Raw genomic sequence first — 20,669 nt, 5'->3', positions numbered from 1 at the left:
TCCCCAGTGACTCAGTGGTAAAGAATCTGCCTGCAGTGCAGGAGATGAAGAAAACAAAGGTTCAATCCCTGGATTGGGAAGATCCCTTGGAGGAGAGCATGGCAACCCACTTCAGTATTCTTTCCTGGAGAATCTCATGGACAGGGGAACCTGGCAGTATCCAGTCCACAGGGTCACAAACTGAACATGCATTGCTAATACTAAATTATTATCATTGTTGTTATTGTTATTTTTCTTTTCAGAAATGTTTTTCCAGCTACATTCCCCTGGTTGTTGTTGGGGTGTGGGTGTCCTAGTGTTAGCAAGATAAAGTAAACAAATCCTTTTTTCATACCAAGAAATAATCTTTTTTTCTAAAAAATAATCATTACTTATTTTGGGCAAGTGAAAAGGTAAACAGTTGTTTTCAGGCATGCACTTGACTGTTCCCAAGCACTGATTATATAAAACTTTAAAAATTCAGGGGAAGATTTTAGCAAAGTGATTCAACTATTGTATAGCCTGGTGGCTCAGTGGTTCAGCTGATTCAACTATTAATATCACAATTCACTTGCTTTGCTGTATAGGTTATCTACCTGACCCCAAAACTTAAAACCAGGCTGACCCACCCACACACTGTACAGATGATGGCCAGCAAGAATGAGTTTCTGGACGTTGTATCACTATATATTGATGACTGGGCTCATGAATTTGGCTGCTTAAGTGACAGAATTAGGTTGGCTCTGTTTAATCCCATCAAATACTTATAAACTATTATGATGATAAGTGGGGAAAAATATTGCTGGACGATGGCAGCTGTAATAAGTGTGGGTATGGAAATACAGAGAAATTACTGCAAACAAGCTCAATTTATCTAGAGAGAGGGCAGAATATGGAATTCTGCCTGCCTGGAATAATTTCTGGGCTTCTGATAATGACCTTGCCAGCTAAAAAAAAGAAGAAAAAGGGCATTCTTATTTTATATTTTATGCTAGAAGTCATCACTTAAAACATTGAAGGACGATATAATTGCAAACAATGCTAAGCGGGGGATCTATTTTAAGAAAGTTAGACCATCTTAGTTTTGGAAGAAAAGTTAGAGAAAGATTAAATTTAATCCAACTCAATCCAAGTCAATAAGATATTTACAAGTATCTCATCTATAGGAGTTTTTACCCACGGCATTTCCTCTTTTTACCTCTGCCTTTCTCCAGTAATGAAGGACAGGGAAGCATGGAGTGCTGCAGTTCACGGGGTCTCAGAGAGTTGGACATGACTTGGTGACTGAACAACAACTCCTTCAATCTGCTGGGATATGAGTGTGAATGCAAATGGCTGAAGCCTGAGGAAGATCAGGTAACTGAACATAATGGAGGGTGAGAGTAGAGAGGGGAGTTTGATAAAGAACTTGGGGAGAAAAGAAAGTGAGAGTGGGAAAAAAATTCCTCACAGAGTAACACTTTGGAGAAAGACTGGGAAAGGAGACATTCTCTAAGACGATATACTGTGTGATGTACTTTATAACCTCGGGGGACTACCAGGAAAGATTGCCTCCCATAAAGCCTAATTTTAAGTCAGATGAGTGCTTCTATTGGGTATATCAGCAAGCTAAGATGGACCATGAGGGTTGCCTACAGGTTTATATCTTAGAAAAATGAGCTTGGGATCCTTTGCCTCATGCATATTTTAGCAGGAAGACAATAAAAAATAATAGAAGGACACTCAATCATGGAGGAGTCAAATAATGCATTTTTGGGTAAGGTTGACAGACTTAGCAAATAAAAAAAATCTAGGATGTCCAGTTAGACTTGAGTTTCAGAAACACAACAAACAATTTTTAGCATAAATATGTCCCAAGTATTGCATGGGACATAGTTATACTAAAATTGTTTATCTGAAATTAAAATTTAACTGGATACCCTAGATTTTTATTTGCTAAATTTGGTGATCCTAACACAGAGTCAAACAAAGATAGACAAGAGGAGTGTCAAATGGGCAATATCTATTCCATTTCTGAAATCAGAACATAATTCTAGTAGTGTTACTGGTTCTCATTCTGTTTTGAAAAAAATTAGATTTTTTTTAGTAAGGAATATGAATGCTACTAAGTGCTAGATGTCTGGTAAGAAGGATAGCATGTTAATATGACATGATGAAGGCCCAAATGCATACAATTTAGAATTCATAAAACTCTCTATTTCTTCCAAAGCTGATTTAATATAGTTTATCACCAAAAGCCACAAAGCCCCAAATGACTTTCTAATTTATATAAAGTAGAAATTCGATAATGTGCTTTTTGAATTTGCCTAAGTATACATCTGCATTTGTCGAATTTCCAAATCCACAATACACTAAGAACTGGTTGTCACATCAACCTTCACGTGCTATACTAAGAATATTTTACTTTTTCTTAATTTTTAATAAATTCAATTACAGAATATAGTCAAATAAATATTACTGCAGAAAATAGGGAAATATATTTAGCATGTCTTCTACTGTACATGGAATAAGCCTAACTAACCACAGCCATAAATATCCCTGTGTGTGTGTGTGTGTGTGTGAGTGTGTGTATGTACTCAGTCGCTTCAGTCATGTCCGACTCTTTGCAACCCCATGGACCATAGCTCACCAGGCTCCTCTGTCCATGAGATTTTCCAGGTAAGAATACTGGAGTGGGTTGTCATTTCCTTTTCCAACAAATATCCCTGTTGGCACCTTATTACCAAAGATGTGACATGCAGGAAATAACTATTAAAAGATACTGCCTTTGCTCCCCTGGTTCAAGAATCACATTGAATTCATATTCATCAAAAAGCCACAAAGTACACGAGGCTGTATTACAGGGATGTGTCTTTTGGGTGAGAACACTGTTTCTAGGAGCACTTGATTCACAAAATTTCTGCATATCTAAAACTTATTTTCAACTCCTACTGACACTAATACTTTAAATAGACAATCTGTTACTATAAATTAGGAATTATAGCTTTTTCCTCTTAATAAGGAAATCCAATCCATACATTCTGTTGCCAGAGATATCAGGTCACTTTTGTCAAAGGACCTTTTATTACACTCATCTTCTCCCTTTGCTTTCAAAGGTCCTATGAATATCAGTCTGACAGTGAATCACTGTTGCATATACACTTCCTGCAAGAATAATAATGATGGTGATTGGTAATATGAGAATGAAGATGATGATGATGATATCATAGCTGACATTTACTGTTTTGGCTTACTCAAGCATTCCTTCGCACCATTCTTTTGTAGCTATATCTCCTTTTCCTTTAGGAATTTCTATCTCCCTATCCAAATGGTTTTGGTGAAAATGTCAATTACATAGTACAACACACTCATCCATTCATGCATATACATATATATCTCAGCGATGGCTTCAGCAACGGTCAAGTGATTCAAGTCAGACCAACCTGAGTTTTAGGAAATTATGCTTTGGGAAAGTCACCTTCAAAGACACTATAAGATACTTCATAGACACTGAAAGAAAAAGATGTCTTCTCTTTCCTCAGGAGTTACTGAACTGAAATTATGAAGACCTGAAATTGTCTCTGGTCATGTCCCTGTTCCCATTTAATAACTCATTTATAGTAGCGGTCATGAAGCCAATGGCTGTCAGGGAAGCAGAAGTAATACTCTCAAACTTCCTGGAGCCTCTAAGGCCAGTTCTTTACCTCAACACCCATTTTAGCTTCATGACACATGAACCAAAAAATTCCATTTTTTCTTATGCTAATCTAAGGATTAAATAAAATAGCTACCATTTATCAAGAACTATTTTAATGCTCTAAACCATATATTGATATGAAATAAATATGTAGAGTTAGAACTCTTATGCATACGAAAACTCTAGATGACAAGTAGAAGAACCCTGTTGTAATCATTATTCTCAAAATACACAATACACTGGATACAAATAATTTAAAAGATAATTATTTTCCTTCTACTGTCTATTCAAAATGTACTCATGAAAGGAGCCTACCTCTTTGTAGACTGCTTCAACAAATTCTCAAGGAAGATACTAAGTGGCTAGACTTGGGTCATATTCCTATATCAGCACCAACCACTGTGGCCAAGTACTCTGGTCCTCTGTGTCATGGGAGCATTTCTATTCCCAAACTATGTAGAATAAAAATAGGAAAGGGTGGTTCCCTAAAGAAATGCTGCACAGACCAAGAAAATAAACAGATCACAATAATAGCATCATTTCATTTATTCCTCTTTCTCATTCTTAAGAAGTAATATCTACCTTTATTTTGCAGATGAAAATATACCCTTATAAAAATCAGTCATTTGTTCAAGTTGCTTGGTTAGCAAAGAGAAGTTGGCTTTCAAACCCAGGTCTATCTCATTCCATAGGTTCCTCTCTCTTCTACCATGATGCTGTCTGGGAGGATAACGGCAGGAGGTTCTGGGCTTCACTGGTACCTGATTGCCTCTGGTGGCGGCAGCAGAGAAGTTGGCATATGGCTGCATGGGGTTATGGAGTGAACATTTGGGAAGAAACTCTTCATCAGATTTAGAACCGACTACTTCCTGTCCAGAAAAAAATGACGAGGTGATTATAAGAAGAAAAAGAGTTTCAAGTAGTGCTGAATGGAGACAGCAGGCTCCAAGGAGCCTGCTCCATGGATGAGGGACAGAGGAAAAGGAAGACTAAGTCATCAGACAGTCAAATACCAAATCAATAAGGAGAATGATTGAAGGAAAAGGACTTGGGTGAATCTAGGCAGCCTTAGGGCTCAAGAGGCGTTACAAGCACAGTACTTCCTAGGATGATCCTAAAAAATTATTTCTTTTCTTTTGGTTCCTAAAGAAGCTCCAAACATTCAGTTCCTCCCAGAGTCAAGAGTTATCATCCAGAAATGTTTTTTCTTTTCTACAACATTTAATCAGGGGGGTGAGCCCAGGATCCACAAAGTGTTAGCCTCTTTGTTGCTGGATGCATGAGAAGAACTTGTGGGGGTAGTCTGGCCGCCAAACCAAAGAAAGGAATAGGTGGAAGATGTGTGCAGAGGCTGGTTACCAATTAGCAGCCTGCCATTCCCATATTTTAACAACCAATATGATTATTGTGGGTGTTTATATGCTGACTAGAAGCTCTGACTTTTCTCCTTTTCTCATGAGCGTCAGAAGCCAGCAGCTCCTTTTCACTATAGCCCCCTACATCCTGCCACCAAGCCTCTTGGAAGTTCAATCCATTCCAGGTACACCAGAAAATAAGAGGCTGAAATCCAGACACACAACTGTTCAAATGTGGCCAAAGCAGGTTCCGAACATTTTCTAGACATGAAGGCATTTCTCCCGTGTTTGTTCTCATTAATCTTGCCTCTTTCTCTTTTGTTTAGGGTCTCTATCTGTCTCTATATTTCACTAGGGGTTGAATTTAAACAAAAGGCTCACACCAGATGTTCATGCATATTTCTGCATGTGTACTTCAAAGGGAACCCTTTGAAAGGAAGTAGTCTCTACTAGGCCAAGCTGTGGGACAAAAAAATGAAGCCTGATAGATTGGAATGAAGGACAGAGGGACAGACAGGCACAGGAAAAAGAGAGGGAGAGTTGGGAGGGAGTTGGTATGTCAGTTATGCCTGTTAGACACAAATGCAACAGGTCAGGACCAAATGATTAGAAAACCCAAAAGCAAATGACAAATGGGAAATACAGAGGAGACAGAATCCAAGATGCAGAAGAGTGTCTAGAAACCATATTTCTAGGTCCTCAGTGGAAGCAGAGCAGTATAGATATTGCACCAGAGTCAAGGCATTTCATGAACTGAGCTGCAGACAACCTGGTATGTCAGCCCTCAAGGCACTTAAATTTCTTTATGTGTATACAGGTCTCCCCCAAAGAAAGACAGATGAGGATTAGACTGGATGGGATTGGATTGGACTGAATTGAAGTGAATTGACCTCCAGTGGCTAAAGAGATAGGCAGTTCTCAATAACTACAACCAGAGAGTCAGAGAAAAAAATCACATAACTTTCCACAGTCTGAGAACAGGTTGGAAGGAGAAAAAGAAAACATTTGATTTCTTAATCACGATTTTTGGCCCCAAGCATCTTGTGTTTAATGTCTGAAAAGACTATCTGGTCTGCCAACTTTCTGTTTTGCACGACTGCCCAAATGGGTTACAGCTGTTCAGTTTAAAAGTTCCTGATTCTAAACCAACTACTTATCTTGTTCTTATGATCTGAATGCCATATGAAGCTTTATGTTCCTTTTTGGAGGGATTTCACATCTTACCTTTCAGAAATCAATTCTTCATCAAGCCAGAGTTTCACATGTCCCTAAATTCAGTCTATTACTACAGAAGTAAGTCATCATAGAATCCTTTGAGGCTTTCACTTCTAGTTCCTGGAGACACGTTTTCCCCAGGATCTCAGAGCATGTCTACACAAGAACCATCCAACAATATGTCCAGGAATAAGTTGAGGTTCACCAGAAACATAGTAAAAAAGACTTTTATGGTTGAGTAAAGGTTCTTTTTTGCATTTCTTCTTTTATTTTTTATTTTTCCTTCTTTGTCCCTATACACAGAAACCTTCTGTGGTTTCCTTATAATAAGTCTTAGGAACCTGAGATGACTATATACTGATTATCTACCACATACACAATGTTAGAAGTTAGTTGGATATGAGACATGAAGTTTTACGGTTCACATACAACCAAATATAGGTAGAAAGAAAGGAAGACGAGAGCTGGGACTTTATATAAGTTCAGTTCCAGGGCTAGGGACTGAAGAATTACTGTATAGGGCTTATCTTCAGTGGAATGTAGGAAGAATTCTACTCTTTACATTATTTCTTTTTGGTTTTTCTTTGGTTTGTTTTTCTTAACTTTTTATTTTGTATTGGAGTACAGTTTGTCAACAATGTTGAGCCAGTTTCCGGTATGCAACAAAATGATTCAGTTATACATACACAGGTTTCCTTGGTGGCTCAGACAGTAAAGAATCTGCCTGCAATGCATGAGACCCAGGTTTGATCCCTGGATCAGGAAGATCCCCTGTAGAAGGGAATGGCAACCCACTCCAGTATTCTTGCCTGGAGAATTCCCTGGAGAGAGGAGCCTGAGGGGATTTAGTCCAAGGAGTCACAAATAGTCAGACACGACTGAGTGATTTATACTTTCACTTTCATTCTTTTCCTAATTAGGCTGCTACACAATATTGAGCAGAGTCTTGTCCCATACAGTAAGTCCTTGTTGGTTATCCATTTTACACTGTTGTTCTCAAACATATGTTCCAAAAAGAAACTTGTTAAGAACCCTTTGTTTAAATCTTAGGACCCAGATGGCCTTTTATAGTCTAGGCTAGATTAGATTAGTCTAGAAAGTAATCTAGAAAGTTTAATCAGACTGGAAGTCTGTGTGAGTCTAAGTTGGATGAGCCCTTGCATTTTATTTATTTTAAACTTTTTATTTGGTATGGGAGAAGACTCTTGAGAGTCCCTTGGACTGCAAGGAGATCCAACCAGTCCATTCTGAAGGAGATCAGCTCTGGGATTTCTTTGGAAGGAATGATGCTAAAGCTGAAACTCCAGTACTTTGGCCACTTCATGCAAAGAGTTGACTCATTGGAAAAGACTCTGATGCTGGGAGGGATTGGGGGCAGGAGGAGAAGGGGACGACAGAGGATGAGATGGCTGGATGGCATCACTGACTCGATGGATGTGAGTCTGAGCGAACTCCAGGAGTTGGTGATGGACAGGGAGGCCTGGTGTGCTGCGATTCATGGGGTTGCAAAGAGTTGGACACTACTGAGTGACTGAACTGAACTGAACTGATAGCTGATTAACAATGTTATAGTTTCAGGTGGACTGCAAAGGGACTAGGTCATATTGGAAATTATTTTAATGGCCATCAGTCCATTCCAGAAGCCTGGTGGACCAATAAAATAAAAAAGACACAGAAAGTTCATATACATGGAAAAGCCAGTACCAGCAGAACCAATTGGGTAGCATCATCATCCAGTTGTATATATGGATTCAGCATTCTAGACACATTTTTGAAAAACAGAGTAAGCAAGGAAGGCCAATTGCCCTCACAATCACTCTTTTGGATTCAGAGGAGGGTTCTAAATAGAATTAGCCACAGAAACTGAAAGAGAAAACCATGAGAGGGAGAAGGCAGGAGCAAGGTCTGAGTGTTAATTCAGATGCCTAATCTAAAGAATATTAAATAAACAGGATTAGCATACCAAAATTTGTCCTGGATATGATTTTCAGCAAAAGACACTGGATACTAGCAAGATTCAGATCCCACCCGAGAAGGGTCAAGGCTATTTACAATTAGGATCAAGACAGGAATTGGTCTTTCCGGTTTTAGGAATTAGGGCACCAACGCTGAGTAATTAGAGAAGTCAAAGGTAGTAAAACAAGGCAAGGGCTGCCACATGGCTCACTCCAAATACTACGATGTAGATCAGCATCATTCAAGAAATAGTTCAGTATTAAGGAAGCAGTGAACAGCAGAATTTAATAGTGTGTATCTTAAATTTGTGATTTCAATATTTAATGTGCACAAGAATCATCTGAGAATCTTGTTAAACTGCAGATTCTGACTCAGTAAATCTGGTGAAAGACTTGAGGCTCTGAATTTCTAAGAAGTTGCCAGGGGATAATCTTGTTGTTGGTCCACAGAAGACACTGAATAGGAAGGGTCTAGAGCCATGGTTCTCAACTTTGCCTGCATATTAGCTTTCAACAGTGCTGATGCCTGGGTCTCATTCCCAGACACTGATTTAATTGGTCTGGGTTGGGCAGTGTTTTCTGATGCTTTCAAAGCTCTCCCAGGTAGTTCCATTTGGGAATCACTGAAGGTCATTTCAGTTGGTTTGCCAGTGGATTTCAGGACAATGTTTTTTTTTTTAAAAAAATAATAATCCCACCAATAAATTCTCTATTGATAGCTTTGGGTGTTTGAAATGTTCAGAGTCCTAGGCATTCTGGGTATTTTTTTCAATCATAATACATTTCTGGATAATAAATCTTATTTAATTTTTTGTTTTGTAATTTGATTTGGAAGTGATAACACTGTGTAACTCAGAGATATTTTTGTTTCATTTGTCTTTGACTTTTTTTAACTTACTGTAAAAAGAACCCTTTAAAATATTTCCTTAGAGTAATAGGAAAATTGGAAATTTATATTTTCCCTTTAAAAAAAAAGCATTTCTTGTCTTCGGCAGTCTTTTCACAGCTCTTTGCTATTGTGTTCATTTTCTTGAGTTGCTTGGATTGCACCCTAATGATGTGTTTGCTCTCTCATTATCCTCAGACTCAAGCCAACTCCAATAGCACATTCTTAGGCAGTTGATGCCTTTGTTTAATTCCACACATTTCTTCTCTTAGAGAGAAAAGGCAAATGAGGACAGTTATCAGTTACAAGATGTGTGGAACACATCGATAATCTAGCACTCTGTTGGGAAGATCATTTGTGTGAAGAGGATCCAGTAAGTTTCCACTTACATCATCTGTTCTCTCAAATCTTGCTCCTTCCCAGCCTCCCTGCCTCCTCCACTCCCATTCAGCCCTCCTTTCCATCATCCCAGAACAGAAGGCTTACATCATCTAAAAGGTTGGCTTATGAGGCCTTTGATTCTCTATTAAGCTGTTTTTTTTCTTCTTCTTCTTATTTACTGCTATTCTGTAGCATTTCAGAAACTACTTCATTCTAGGCACAGTGCCTACAATTGGGGTTGGCTGCCACCAAAGGAATCTTGCCCTTTGTGTACGAACAGCTTGGTTTTCCTAAGCAGAGATGAATTCAATATAAGTGCTTTTCTTTACAAGATTGTTTAAAAGTAAATATTTAATACAAAGACATAATGTTGTTTTTCAGAGGACCTTAGAGCAAAGATTTTCAGACTACAGATATTCCTGAATATTCATTGGAAGGACTGAGGATAAACCTGAAACTCCAATACTTTGGCCACCTGATGTGAAGAAATGACTCATTTGAAAAGACCCTGATGCTGGGAAAGATTGAAGGCAGGAAGAGAACGGGACAACAGGTAATTAGGTGGTTTGAAGACATCACTGACTCAATGGATGTGAGTTTGAGTAAACTCCGGGAGTTGGTAATAGACAGGGAGGCCTGGCATGCTGCAGTCAATGGGGTCACAAAGAGTCGGACACAACTGAGTGACTGAACTGAACTGAGCTATAGCAATGATTTTCAGACTGCAGATCATTACTCATTAGTGGGTTGTGAAATAAATTTGGTAATTCTTGAGCAACACTGTATTTAGTAGACAAGAAAAATAGAGGACAGAAGAGAAAATATCAGGGAATATCTCACATTGTAAGGCTAAATATAATTTTTTTAACAGAACTCTCATTTCAGTTACATAGATGTAAATTGTATTTTCCTGTGAGTTGTATTTTACTGTAAGTTGTATTTAAAAGCAATAAAAGCCACTGTCCCCAACATAATCATCGGTCAGTTTACATTTACTCAAAATCTTCCAGAACTATTATAAGGCAATAGTAATTTATTATAATTGCAAGATCTTCAGATAATGTATAAGCCTGCTGTTTTGGCACAGAAAGGTGATAGGCATGCGTGTGTCTCTGTGTGTGTGTGTGTGTGTGTGTCTGTGTGTGTGTGTGTGTGTAGGTAAAACCTTAGTGATTATATCTATAAAAGTAAAAACAAGAATAAAAAATACGCTGAACTTTTTCTCATTCTGGAAATGAGAAATACTTATTCATGGTAATGTGAATTTTTTTTAAATGGCTCTATCCATTTCATTAAAAGATTAATTTTCAATACACTTCCACATTTTATAATTAACACATTTCAAAATTTGTGATACATTTATACTGTTTTGAGTTAACTGGCTGTTCAGTTCAGTTCAGTTCAGTCGCTCAGTCATGTCTGACTCTTTGAGATCCCATGAACCACAGATCGCCAGGCCTCCCTGTCCATCACCAACTCCTGGAGTCCACCAAATCCATGTGCACTGAGTCGGTGATTCCATCCAACCATCTCATCCTCTGTCATCCCCTTCTCCTCCTGCCCTCAACCTTTCCCAGCATCAGTGCCTTTTCAAATGAATCAGCTCTTCACATCGGGTGGCCAAAGTATTGGAGTTTCAGTTTCAAAATCAGTCCTTCCAATGAACACCCAGGACTGATCTCCTTTAGGATGGACTGGTTGGATCTCCTTGCATTCCAAGGGACTCTCAAGAGTCTTCTCCAACACCAGAGTTCAAAAGCATCAGTTCTTTGGCACTCAGCTTTCTTTATGGTCCAACTCTCATACCCATACATGACCACTGGAAAAACCATAGCCTTGACTAAAAGGCAAATTTGGCCTTGGAGTACAGAGTGAAGCAGGGCAAAGACTAATAGAGTTATGCCAAGAGAATGCACTGATCATAGCAAACACCCTTTTCCAACAACACAAGAGAAGACTCTATACATGGACATCACCAGATGGTCAACTCCGAAATCAGATTGATTACATTCTTTACAGCCAAAGATGGAGAAGCTCTATACAGTAGGCAAAACAAATATGAGAGCTGACTGTGGTTCAGATCATGAACTCCTTATTGTCAAATTCAGACTTAAATTGAAGAAAGTAGGGAAAACTACTAGACCATTTAGGTACGCTGCTGCTGCTGCTGCTAAGTCACTTCGGTTATGTCCAACTCTGTGCGACCCCATAGACAGCCTCCTACCAGGCTCCTCCGTCCCTGGGATTCTCCAGGCAAGAACACTGGAATGGGTTGCCATTTCCTTCTCCAATGCATAAAAGTGAAAAGTGAAAGTGACGTCATTCAGTCGTGTCCAACTCTTAGCGACCCCATGGACTGCAGCCTACCAGGCTCCTCCATCCATGGGATTTTCCAGGAAAGAGTACTGGAGTGGGGTGCCATTGCCTTCTTCAACCATTTAGGTATGACCTAGTTCGAATCCCTTATGACTATACAGTGGATGTGTGAAATAGATTTAAGGGACTAGATTGACAGACAGAGTGCCTGATAAACTATGGACGGAGGTTCCTGACATTATACAGGAGACAGGAATCAAGACCATCCCCAAGAAAAAGAAATGCAAAAAAGCAAAATGGCTGTCTGAGGAGGCCTTACAAATAGTTGTGAAAGAAGGAAAGCAAAAAGCAAAGGAGAAAGGGAAAGATATACCCATTTGAATGCAGAGTTCCAAAGAATAGCAAGGAGAGATAAGAAAGCCTTCCTCAATGATCAATGCAAAGAAATAGAGGAAAACAATAGAACTGGAAAGACTAGAGATCTCTTCCAGAAAATTAGAGATACCAGGGGAACATTTCATGCAAACATGGGCTCAATAAAGAACAGAAATGGTAGGGACCTAACAGAAGCAGAAGATATTAAGAAGTGGCAAGAATACACAGAGGAACTGTACAAAAAAGATCTTCATGACCCAGATAATCATGATGGTGTGATCACTCACCTAGAGCCAGACATCCTGGAATGTGAAGTCAAGTGGCCTCAGGAAGCATCATTACGAACAAAGCTAGTGGAGGTGATGGAATTCCAGTTGAGCTATTTCAAATCCTAGATGATGATACTGTGAAAGTGTTGCATTCAATAAACCAGGAAATTTGGAACTCAGCAGTGGCCACAGGACTGGAAAACGTCAGTTTTCATTCCAATCCCAAAGAAAGGCAATGCTAAAGAATGCTCAAACTACAACACAATTGAACGCATCTCACATGCTAGTAACGGAGAAGGTGATGGCACCCTACTCCAATACTCTTACCTGGAAAATCCCATGGATGGAGGAGGCTGGTGGGCTGTTGCCTATGGGGTCGCACAGAGTCACACACGACTGAAGCGACTTAGCAGCAGCAGCAGCACAATGCTAGTAAAGTAATGCTCAAAATTCTCCAAACTAGGCTTCAGCAGTACCCTATGCAGTCTACTCAAAGCTATGGTTTTTCTAGTAGTCATGTATGGATGTGAGAGTTGGACTATAAAGAAAGGTGAGCACAGAAGAATTGATGTTTTTGAACTGTGGTGTTGGAAAAGACTCTTGAGAGTCCCCTGGAATGCAAGGAGATCCAACCAATCCATTCTAAAGGAGATCAGTCTTGGGTATTCATTGGTAGGACTGATTTTGAAGCTGAAACTCCATTACTTTGGCCACCTGATGCGAAGAGATGACTCATTTGAAAAGACCTTCTGCTGGGAAAGATTGAAGGCAAGAGGAGAAGGGGATGACAGAGGATGAAATGGTTGGATGGCATCACAGGCTCAGTGGACATAGATTTGGGTGGACTCTGGGAGTTGATGATGGACAGGGAGGCCTGGCGATCTGTGGTTCATGGGGTCACAAAGAGTCAGACACGACTGAGCAACTGAACTGAACTGAACTGACTAGATGGACCTTTGTTGACAAAGTAATGTCTGCTTTCTAATATGCTGTCTAGGTTGGTCATAACTTTCCTTCCAAGGAGTAAATGTCTTTTAATTTCATGGCTGCAATCACCATCTGCAGTAATTTTGGAGCCCAGAAAAATAAAGTCTGACACTATTTCCCCATCTATTTTCCATGAAGTGACCAGATGCCATGAGCTTAGTTTTCTGAATGTTGAACTTTAAGCCAACTTTTTCACTCTCCTCTTTCACTTTCATCAAGAGGCTCTTTAGCTCTTCTTCACTTTCTGCCATATGGGTGGTGTCATCTGCATATCTGAGGTTATTGATATTTCTCCTGGCAATCTTGATTCCATCTTGTGCTTCATCCAGCCCAGCTTTTCTCATGATGTACTCTCTATATAAGTTAAATAAGTAGGGTGACAATATACATCCTTGATGTACCCCTTTTCCTATTTGGAACGAGTCTGTTGTTCCATGTCCAGTTCTAACTGTTGCTTCCTGACCTGCATACAGGTTTCTCAAGAGGCAGGTCAGGTGGTCTGGTATTCCCATCTCTTTCAGAATTTTCCACAGTTTATTGTGACCCACACAGTCAAAGGCTTTGGCATAGTCAATAAAACAGAAATAGATGTTTTTCTGGAACTCTCTTGCTATTTTGATCATCCAGCGGATGTTGGCAATTTGATCTCTGGTTCCTCTGCCTTTTCTAAAACCAGCTTGAACATCTGGAAGTTCATGGTCACCTATTACTGAAGCCTGGATTAGAGAATTTTAAGCATTATTTTATTAGTGTGTGAGATGAGTGCAACTGGCTGTTACTAATGATTATAATGATAAATCAATAAAAATAAATTTAACTGTTACAGCCTTCGAGTTGCAGGAAATACATTGCTATTTCAATTTACTTTCATATATATTTTTACATAGAATTAATCAATAAAGACTATCAAAGACTTTCCAGCCAGGGAATTCCCTGGTGGTTCAGTGGTTATGACTCTGCACTCTCACTGCCAAGGGTACTGGTTTGATCCCTGGTCAAGGAACTAAGAATCTGCATGCTGAGCAGAGTGCCCAAAAATTAAAAAAAAAAATATTATTTTTAAAAAAGGATGTTAAACCTAAATATATATTACATTAGGATAAAATTCAGAGGGGGAAATGTAATGAAAATAGACTACTAAAAATAACTTGCTCGTGTGTTTTTAAATAGGTACAAATTCATATTCTATTTAGATTCTACTGGATAAAATTTTAAAGTGTTGTAATAGTTTAATTTTACATGTCATACTTGTACTTTTTGCAGTTATTTAATCTTTTGACAGGTTGCTCTCAATTTCTGAGATGGTCTGCTTTCTGTCTAAACATTGTGTATCTCTAAATAAACTTGCTCTCTCTTTTGATAAATACAATTGCATACTTAAAATATAAAAAGAGGTGTTTATCAAAAATAAGTTTCAACTCTTTTTAGAAGTTTCACAAACAAAACTTTAACATCGTTGATCTAGCCCTCTCAGTGTCTATCATTGTCAGAAATCTGCAAAGTCACCCCAATATAAAAATGTTTATTTCTTTCACAAAATCCTTTTAGGAATATTCTATGCTATAATTTTCTTAAGAGTAAAGTACATGCCAAATACAGTCACTCATCACCTAGACTAATCTTAGCTGGCGTGCTAAAACTGGTTGGAGTAGTAACTAGCAACATTGAGCAGAATTAACAACACAAATGAGCTTTATGACTTCATAATTCAGGATGCATTTAATAGATGGAGATGATTAACTTTATGGGACATTTGATACTATAATATTTTAATCAATTCTTGATAAGTAGGCAGTCTCTTTGGGGAAGTATATGCACCTCCAACCAGTAAATGAAATGAAAAATATTTCAAAAAAGTTGAAAGTTAAAATTTGTTTCACTGTTCAAGATCTTGAATAGAACACATATTGTCTTCTCTCAGTTCAATTCAGTTCAGTCACTCAGTCGTGTCCGACACTTTGTGACCCCATAAATCGCAGCACACCAGGCCTCCCTGTCCATCACCAACTCCCAGAGTTCACCCATGTCCACTGAGTCAGTGATGCCATCCAGCCATCTCATCCTCTATCGTCCCCTTCTCCTCCTGCCTCCAATCCCTCCCAGCATCAGAGTCTTTTCCAATGAGTCAGCTCTTTGCATGAGGTGGCCAAAGTATTGGAGTTTCAGCTTTAGTATCAGTCCTTCCAATGAACATCCAGGCCTGATCTCCTTTAAAATGGACTGGTTGGATCTCCTTGCAGTCCAAGGGACTCTCAAGCTTCTTCTCCAACACCACAGTTCAAAAGCATCAATGTCTTCTCTCAGATATCCTGTAAAATGATGGCAGAGATACATAAAGATATTTTTCCTAATAACAAAGGAAATAGATGTGGGGCAACACTAATGGATGAGAGTTTTTAAAACCTTCTGAAGAAACAAAAATGAGGTGGATGAAACTGGAGCCTATTATACAGAGTGAAGTAAGCCAGAAAGAAAAACACCAATACAGTATACTAACACATATATATGGAGTTTATAAAGATGGTCACAATAACCCTGTATGCGAGACAGCAAAAGAGACACAGATGTATAGAACAGTCTTTTGAACTCTGTGGGAGAGGGCAAGGGTGGTATGATTTGGGAGAATGACATTGAAACATGTATAATATCGTATGTGAAATGAATCGCCAGTCCAGGTTCAATGCAGGATACAGGATGCTTGGGGCTGGTGCACTGGGACGACCCAGAGGGATGGTATGGGGAGGGAAGAGGGAGGGGGGGTTCAGGATGGGGAACACGTGTACACCCGTGGCAGATTCATGGTGACGTATAACAAAACTAATACAATATTGTAAAGTAATTAGCCTCCAATTAAAGTAAATAAATTTAAATTAAAAAAGAAAAAAGAAACAAAAACCAGTGGAAACGAATAGAGGAAGTTATACTTTCAGAGGGAACTTCAGCTAAAGAGGCAGTCAGGCAAAAATTCCAAAGAGGCTATGGATTCAAAAGTGAAAAAGTGCAGCAAATGGGGAGATTATATTGAAAATCTATGCAATTAATTGCTACCCTGTTATCCTTCTCCAGGTAGAGCTAAATAAAATGGTATTTCTTCAAGAAAGTGCTGGGATGGAAGAAACTTTCCTCTACTTTTATGTTCTTCTGGCTGGTCTAAGAATTAAGTTGATAAGACCCAAATTAACAGGAAAAAATAAAAATTAATTTTGTATGTATGTGAACCCTACATACACAAGAGGGTCACAGAGTCCATACACATGAGAGGCTCAAAATCAGAAAGGTAAAATTATGTCTCTGTGCCATCCTGAGCTAAGGAATGGAGTAGGGGCCTGAGGCTTCCAAGGACAGAATGATAAAAAGAACAGATGTTTGGTAATTAGAATCTTACCCTGCCATATAGATGGGACCACTCAGATAAAATTTCCCTCTAGTAATAACTCTTTTTCTGGGGAAAATTTCCAACTTAAATTCCTCTAGATAGTTAAGGGAGGGGCAGTAGTTTCTCTTAACCCCACAGGGTCTCCATTGCTTTTTGCTCAAAATAATTCACATGCCAAAGTGACACATCTTAAAGACTCTTCTGAACCCCTAAAAAAAATTAACTTTTTCTAGTTTTTATTTTTGTGTTCTTTTTTTTCAGAACTCTCTCTTTTCATTGGAATCAAATATTTTGATAGTTTACGATAGTTTAACTTTAGTTAGCTTATTTACATTTCATGTTACAAGCCTTCTATGAATACTTGATGATTCTTGATCATCTGTTCTCAGTCAAGAGAGCTTTTGCTGAGCAAAGGAAATCAACAAAACAAAAAACCAGACTATCAAATAGGGGTAAAAATACTTGCAAATGATACAACCAACAAGGTTAAAATCCAACGTATGCAAACAGTTCACACAAAGCAATATCAAAAGAAATAACCCAATCAAAAAATGGGCAGAAGACTTGAATAGACATTTTTTCAAAGAGGAAATGCAGATGCCCAACAGTCACATGAAAAGACGCTCAACAGCACTAATCATTAGGGAAATGCAAATGAAAACAACAATGAGATATCACCTCAAATCTGTCAAAATAGCTATCAACAAAAAGAACACAAATAAGAAATAGGAATCCGAGTATACTGTTGGTTCAGTTCAGCTCAGTTCAGTTGCTCAGTTGTGTCCGACTCTTTGCGACCCCATGGACTGCACCACACCAGGCCTCCCTGTCCATCACTAACTCCTGGGGTTTACCCAAACTCAAGTCCATTGAGTCAGTGATGCCATCCAACCATCTCGTCATCTGTCATCCCCTTCTTCTCCTGCCTTCAATCTTTCCCATCATCAGGGTCTTTTCAAATGAGTAAGCTCTTCATATCAGGTGGCCAAAGTGTTGGATTTTCAGCTTCAATATCAGTCCTTCCAATGAACACCCAGGACTGATCTCCCTTAGGATGGACTGGTTGGATCTCCTTGCAGTCCAAGGGACTCTCAAGAGTCTTCTCCAACACCACAGTTCAAAAGCATCAATTCTTCAGTGCTCAGCTTTCTTTATAGTCTTGGTGCAGCCATTATGGAAAACAGTATGGAAGTTTCTCAAAAAATTAAAAATAGAGCTTCCTCGGTGGTATAGTGGTTAGGAGTCCACATCACAATGCAGGGGCACAAGTTCAGTCCCTGGTCTGGGTAGATCCCACATGCCATGGAGCAATCGGGCCCAAGTACCACAACTCCTGAGCCAGTGCTTTAGAGCCCACAAGCCACAGCTACTGAGCCCACATGCCACAACTCCTGAAGCCTGCATGCCTACAGCCCCTGCTCCACAACAAGAGAAGCCACCATAGTGAAAAGCTGGCACACCACAACAAAGAGTAGCCCCTGCTCATCATAACTAGAGAAAGCTCACATACAGCAATGAAGACCCATCATGACCAAAAATTAAAAACAAACAAACAAATAACTAAAAATAGAACTGCCATATGACCCAGCAATTCCACTCCAGAGTACATAGCTGAAAAAACCAAAAACACTAATTCAGATAGATACATGCACCTCAGTGTTCAAAGCAGCATTATTTACAATTGCTGAGATATGGAAATGACCTAACAGTCCATCAACAGATGAATGGATAAAAGAAAATGCAGTATTGAGATATACACACACAATAGAATACTGCTCAGCCTTAAAAAGAAAAGAATGAAATTTTGCCATTGCCAATGACCTGGATAGACTTGAAGGGTATTATGCTTAGTGAAATAAGACAGTGGAAGATAAATACTATACAATATCACTTCTTGTGTGTAATCTAAATAATACCACAAAGTAGTGAATATGACAGAAAAGCAGCAGACTCACAGAAATAGATAACAAACTAGTGGTTACCAATGAGGAAGGGGGAATTTTGGAGTAGGGAGTTGAGAGGTACAAACTATTATGTATAAAATAAGCTACAAGGACATATTGTTCAATACAGACAATACAATCAATACTTTATAATAACTATAAATGGAATATAATATTTTAAAAACTGTGAATCACTACACTGTACACCTGTAACATATATTACACACCAACTATAGCTCAATTAAAAAATAATCAAAATACCATTAAAAATAATCAAAATACCATTCAGGAAAATCTAAAAACAAACAAGAAAAATAGGTGATAGAAAGGCTGAGCAGAAGCTGTTTTATGTGAGCGGGGTTTGCCAATTAGAAGGTTTTGCTGTAGGTTGAACAATAAGGAACCAGCTTTTATACTTAAACAGTCCCAAATTTCAGAGTAAGGAGGATTTTGCTCTGGGATTTTAATAGCCATGTTTGAGTAAAAGTTGAGGAAACTTCCAAAAATATAGGACAAAGAGATGAAGAAACAGAAAAATATTATTGCTGCTCTTTCACTAAGTCGTGTCCGACTCTTTCCAACCCCATGAACTGCAGCACATCAGGCTTTCCTGTCCTCCACTATGTCCTTCACTAAACCCCAAGAACAGTATGAAAAGAAAAATATAAGCGTAAAGAAAGATGAAAGTGAAGATTTATTTAGGAGGCCTGATATCGATCTGATTTAAAATTTAGGAAGACAGAAGAGAGAAAACAGAAGGGAAAACTTCAGAAAAACAGAAGTAAATTTTTTGGACCTAAAGAAGAACATGGATATTTATATGAATAAGTCCCATGAGTGCCCAACTGAATGAATGGATATGGCTCTACAGACTCCCCACTGTGATATTTCAAAAGATCAAGGATAAACCAAAGACCCTAAAAGCTTTCAGGTTATGTACCAGAAAATAGAATAGTGGAACCAGTTTTTCATCAATTACTGAATGCTAGAAAACTAAGCAGTGTTGTCAAAATTATGAGAAGACTATCTTCAGCCAAACTATCAATCCTGTGTGAAGGCACAATAAAGATATTTACAGAAATGGAAGACTCAGAATGCTTGTCTCCCAGTATAATTTCTAGGAAGTCATTTGAAGATAGACTTGTGATATTGTGATTTAAAGCAGTACACACTTGGCCTCATTCCCTGTTCCTGGCACAGAGCTCCTAAAAACCTTTCTAAGCGATGAAAACAAAAAGGTGTCTTGTTATGTGAATGGACTGATTTTGGGAAGCCACTTTAGGATGGGAGCTGGTGGCCAGGAAAGCTAACCTTGTAGGGGGCTGGAACTTTCAGTTTGAGCAAACTCGGGGAGATGGTGAAAGACAGGGAAGTCTGGAATGCTGCAGCCCATGGGGTCATAAAAAGTCGGACACAACTGAGCATCCCACCTCCAACTCCACTGTTTCAGTCCCACCTCTGCCTCCAAAATCTGGGAAGAAAAGAGGAGCTGGGAAGTTGAACCAGTTGTAAAGGCCAGTGATGTAATTAATCATACCCATGAAACAAAGCCTTTATAAAAAACCAAAAGGTTGTTGGGAACTTCTGAATTATACAATGTGGTTAAACACTTGGAATAACTTGATAATATAAGATAATTGGTGGCTTATTTTTTTAAAAGAGAGAAAGAAAAAAAATCCAATCTCAACTTCTGACAGGATTTATTTCTTTGGTATGATTCATGGAGGAAAAAATGTAATCTGGGCACACTATTTGACTCTGCACAGAAAATATTTACATAATCATAATATGATATTGTTGCACAACTTTCTAAATTTACCACAAATCATTGATTGTTTCATATTGAAGTTAATGAATTTTATGGCATGTAAATTAAACCACAATAAGATATTAAAAATTAAAACAAAATACCATAGCTTATTTCATAACCTTAGCACAGACTGTTTATTTATAAAA

The sequence above is a fragment of the Capricornis sumatraensis genome, chromosome 6 (assembly GCF_032405125.1).
Source record: "Capricornis sumatraensis isolate serow.1 chromosome 6, serow.2, whole genome shotgun sequence".
Taxonomy (NCBI): Eukaryota; Metazoa; Chordata; class Mammalia; order Artiodactyla; family Bovidae; genus Capricornis; species Capricornis sumatraensis.
The sequence above is the reverse complement of the archived record's forward strand: the minus strand, read 5'-3'. Positions refer to the sequence as shown.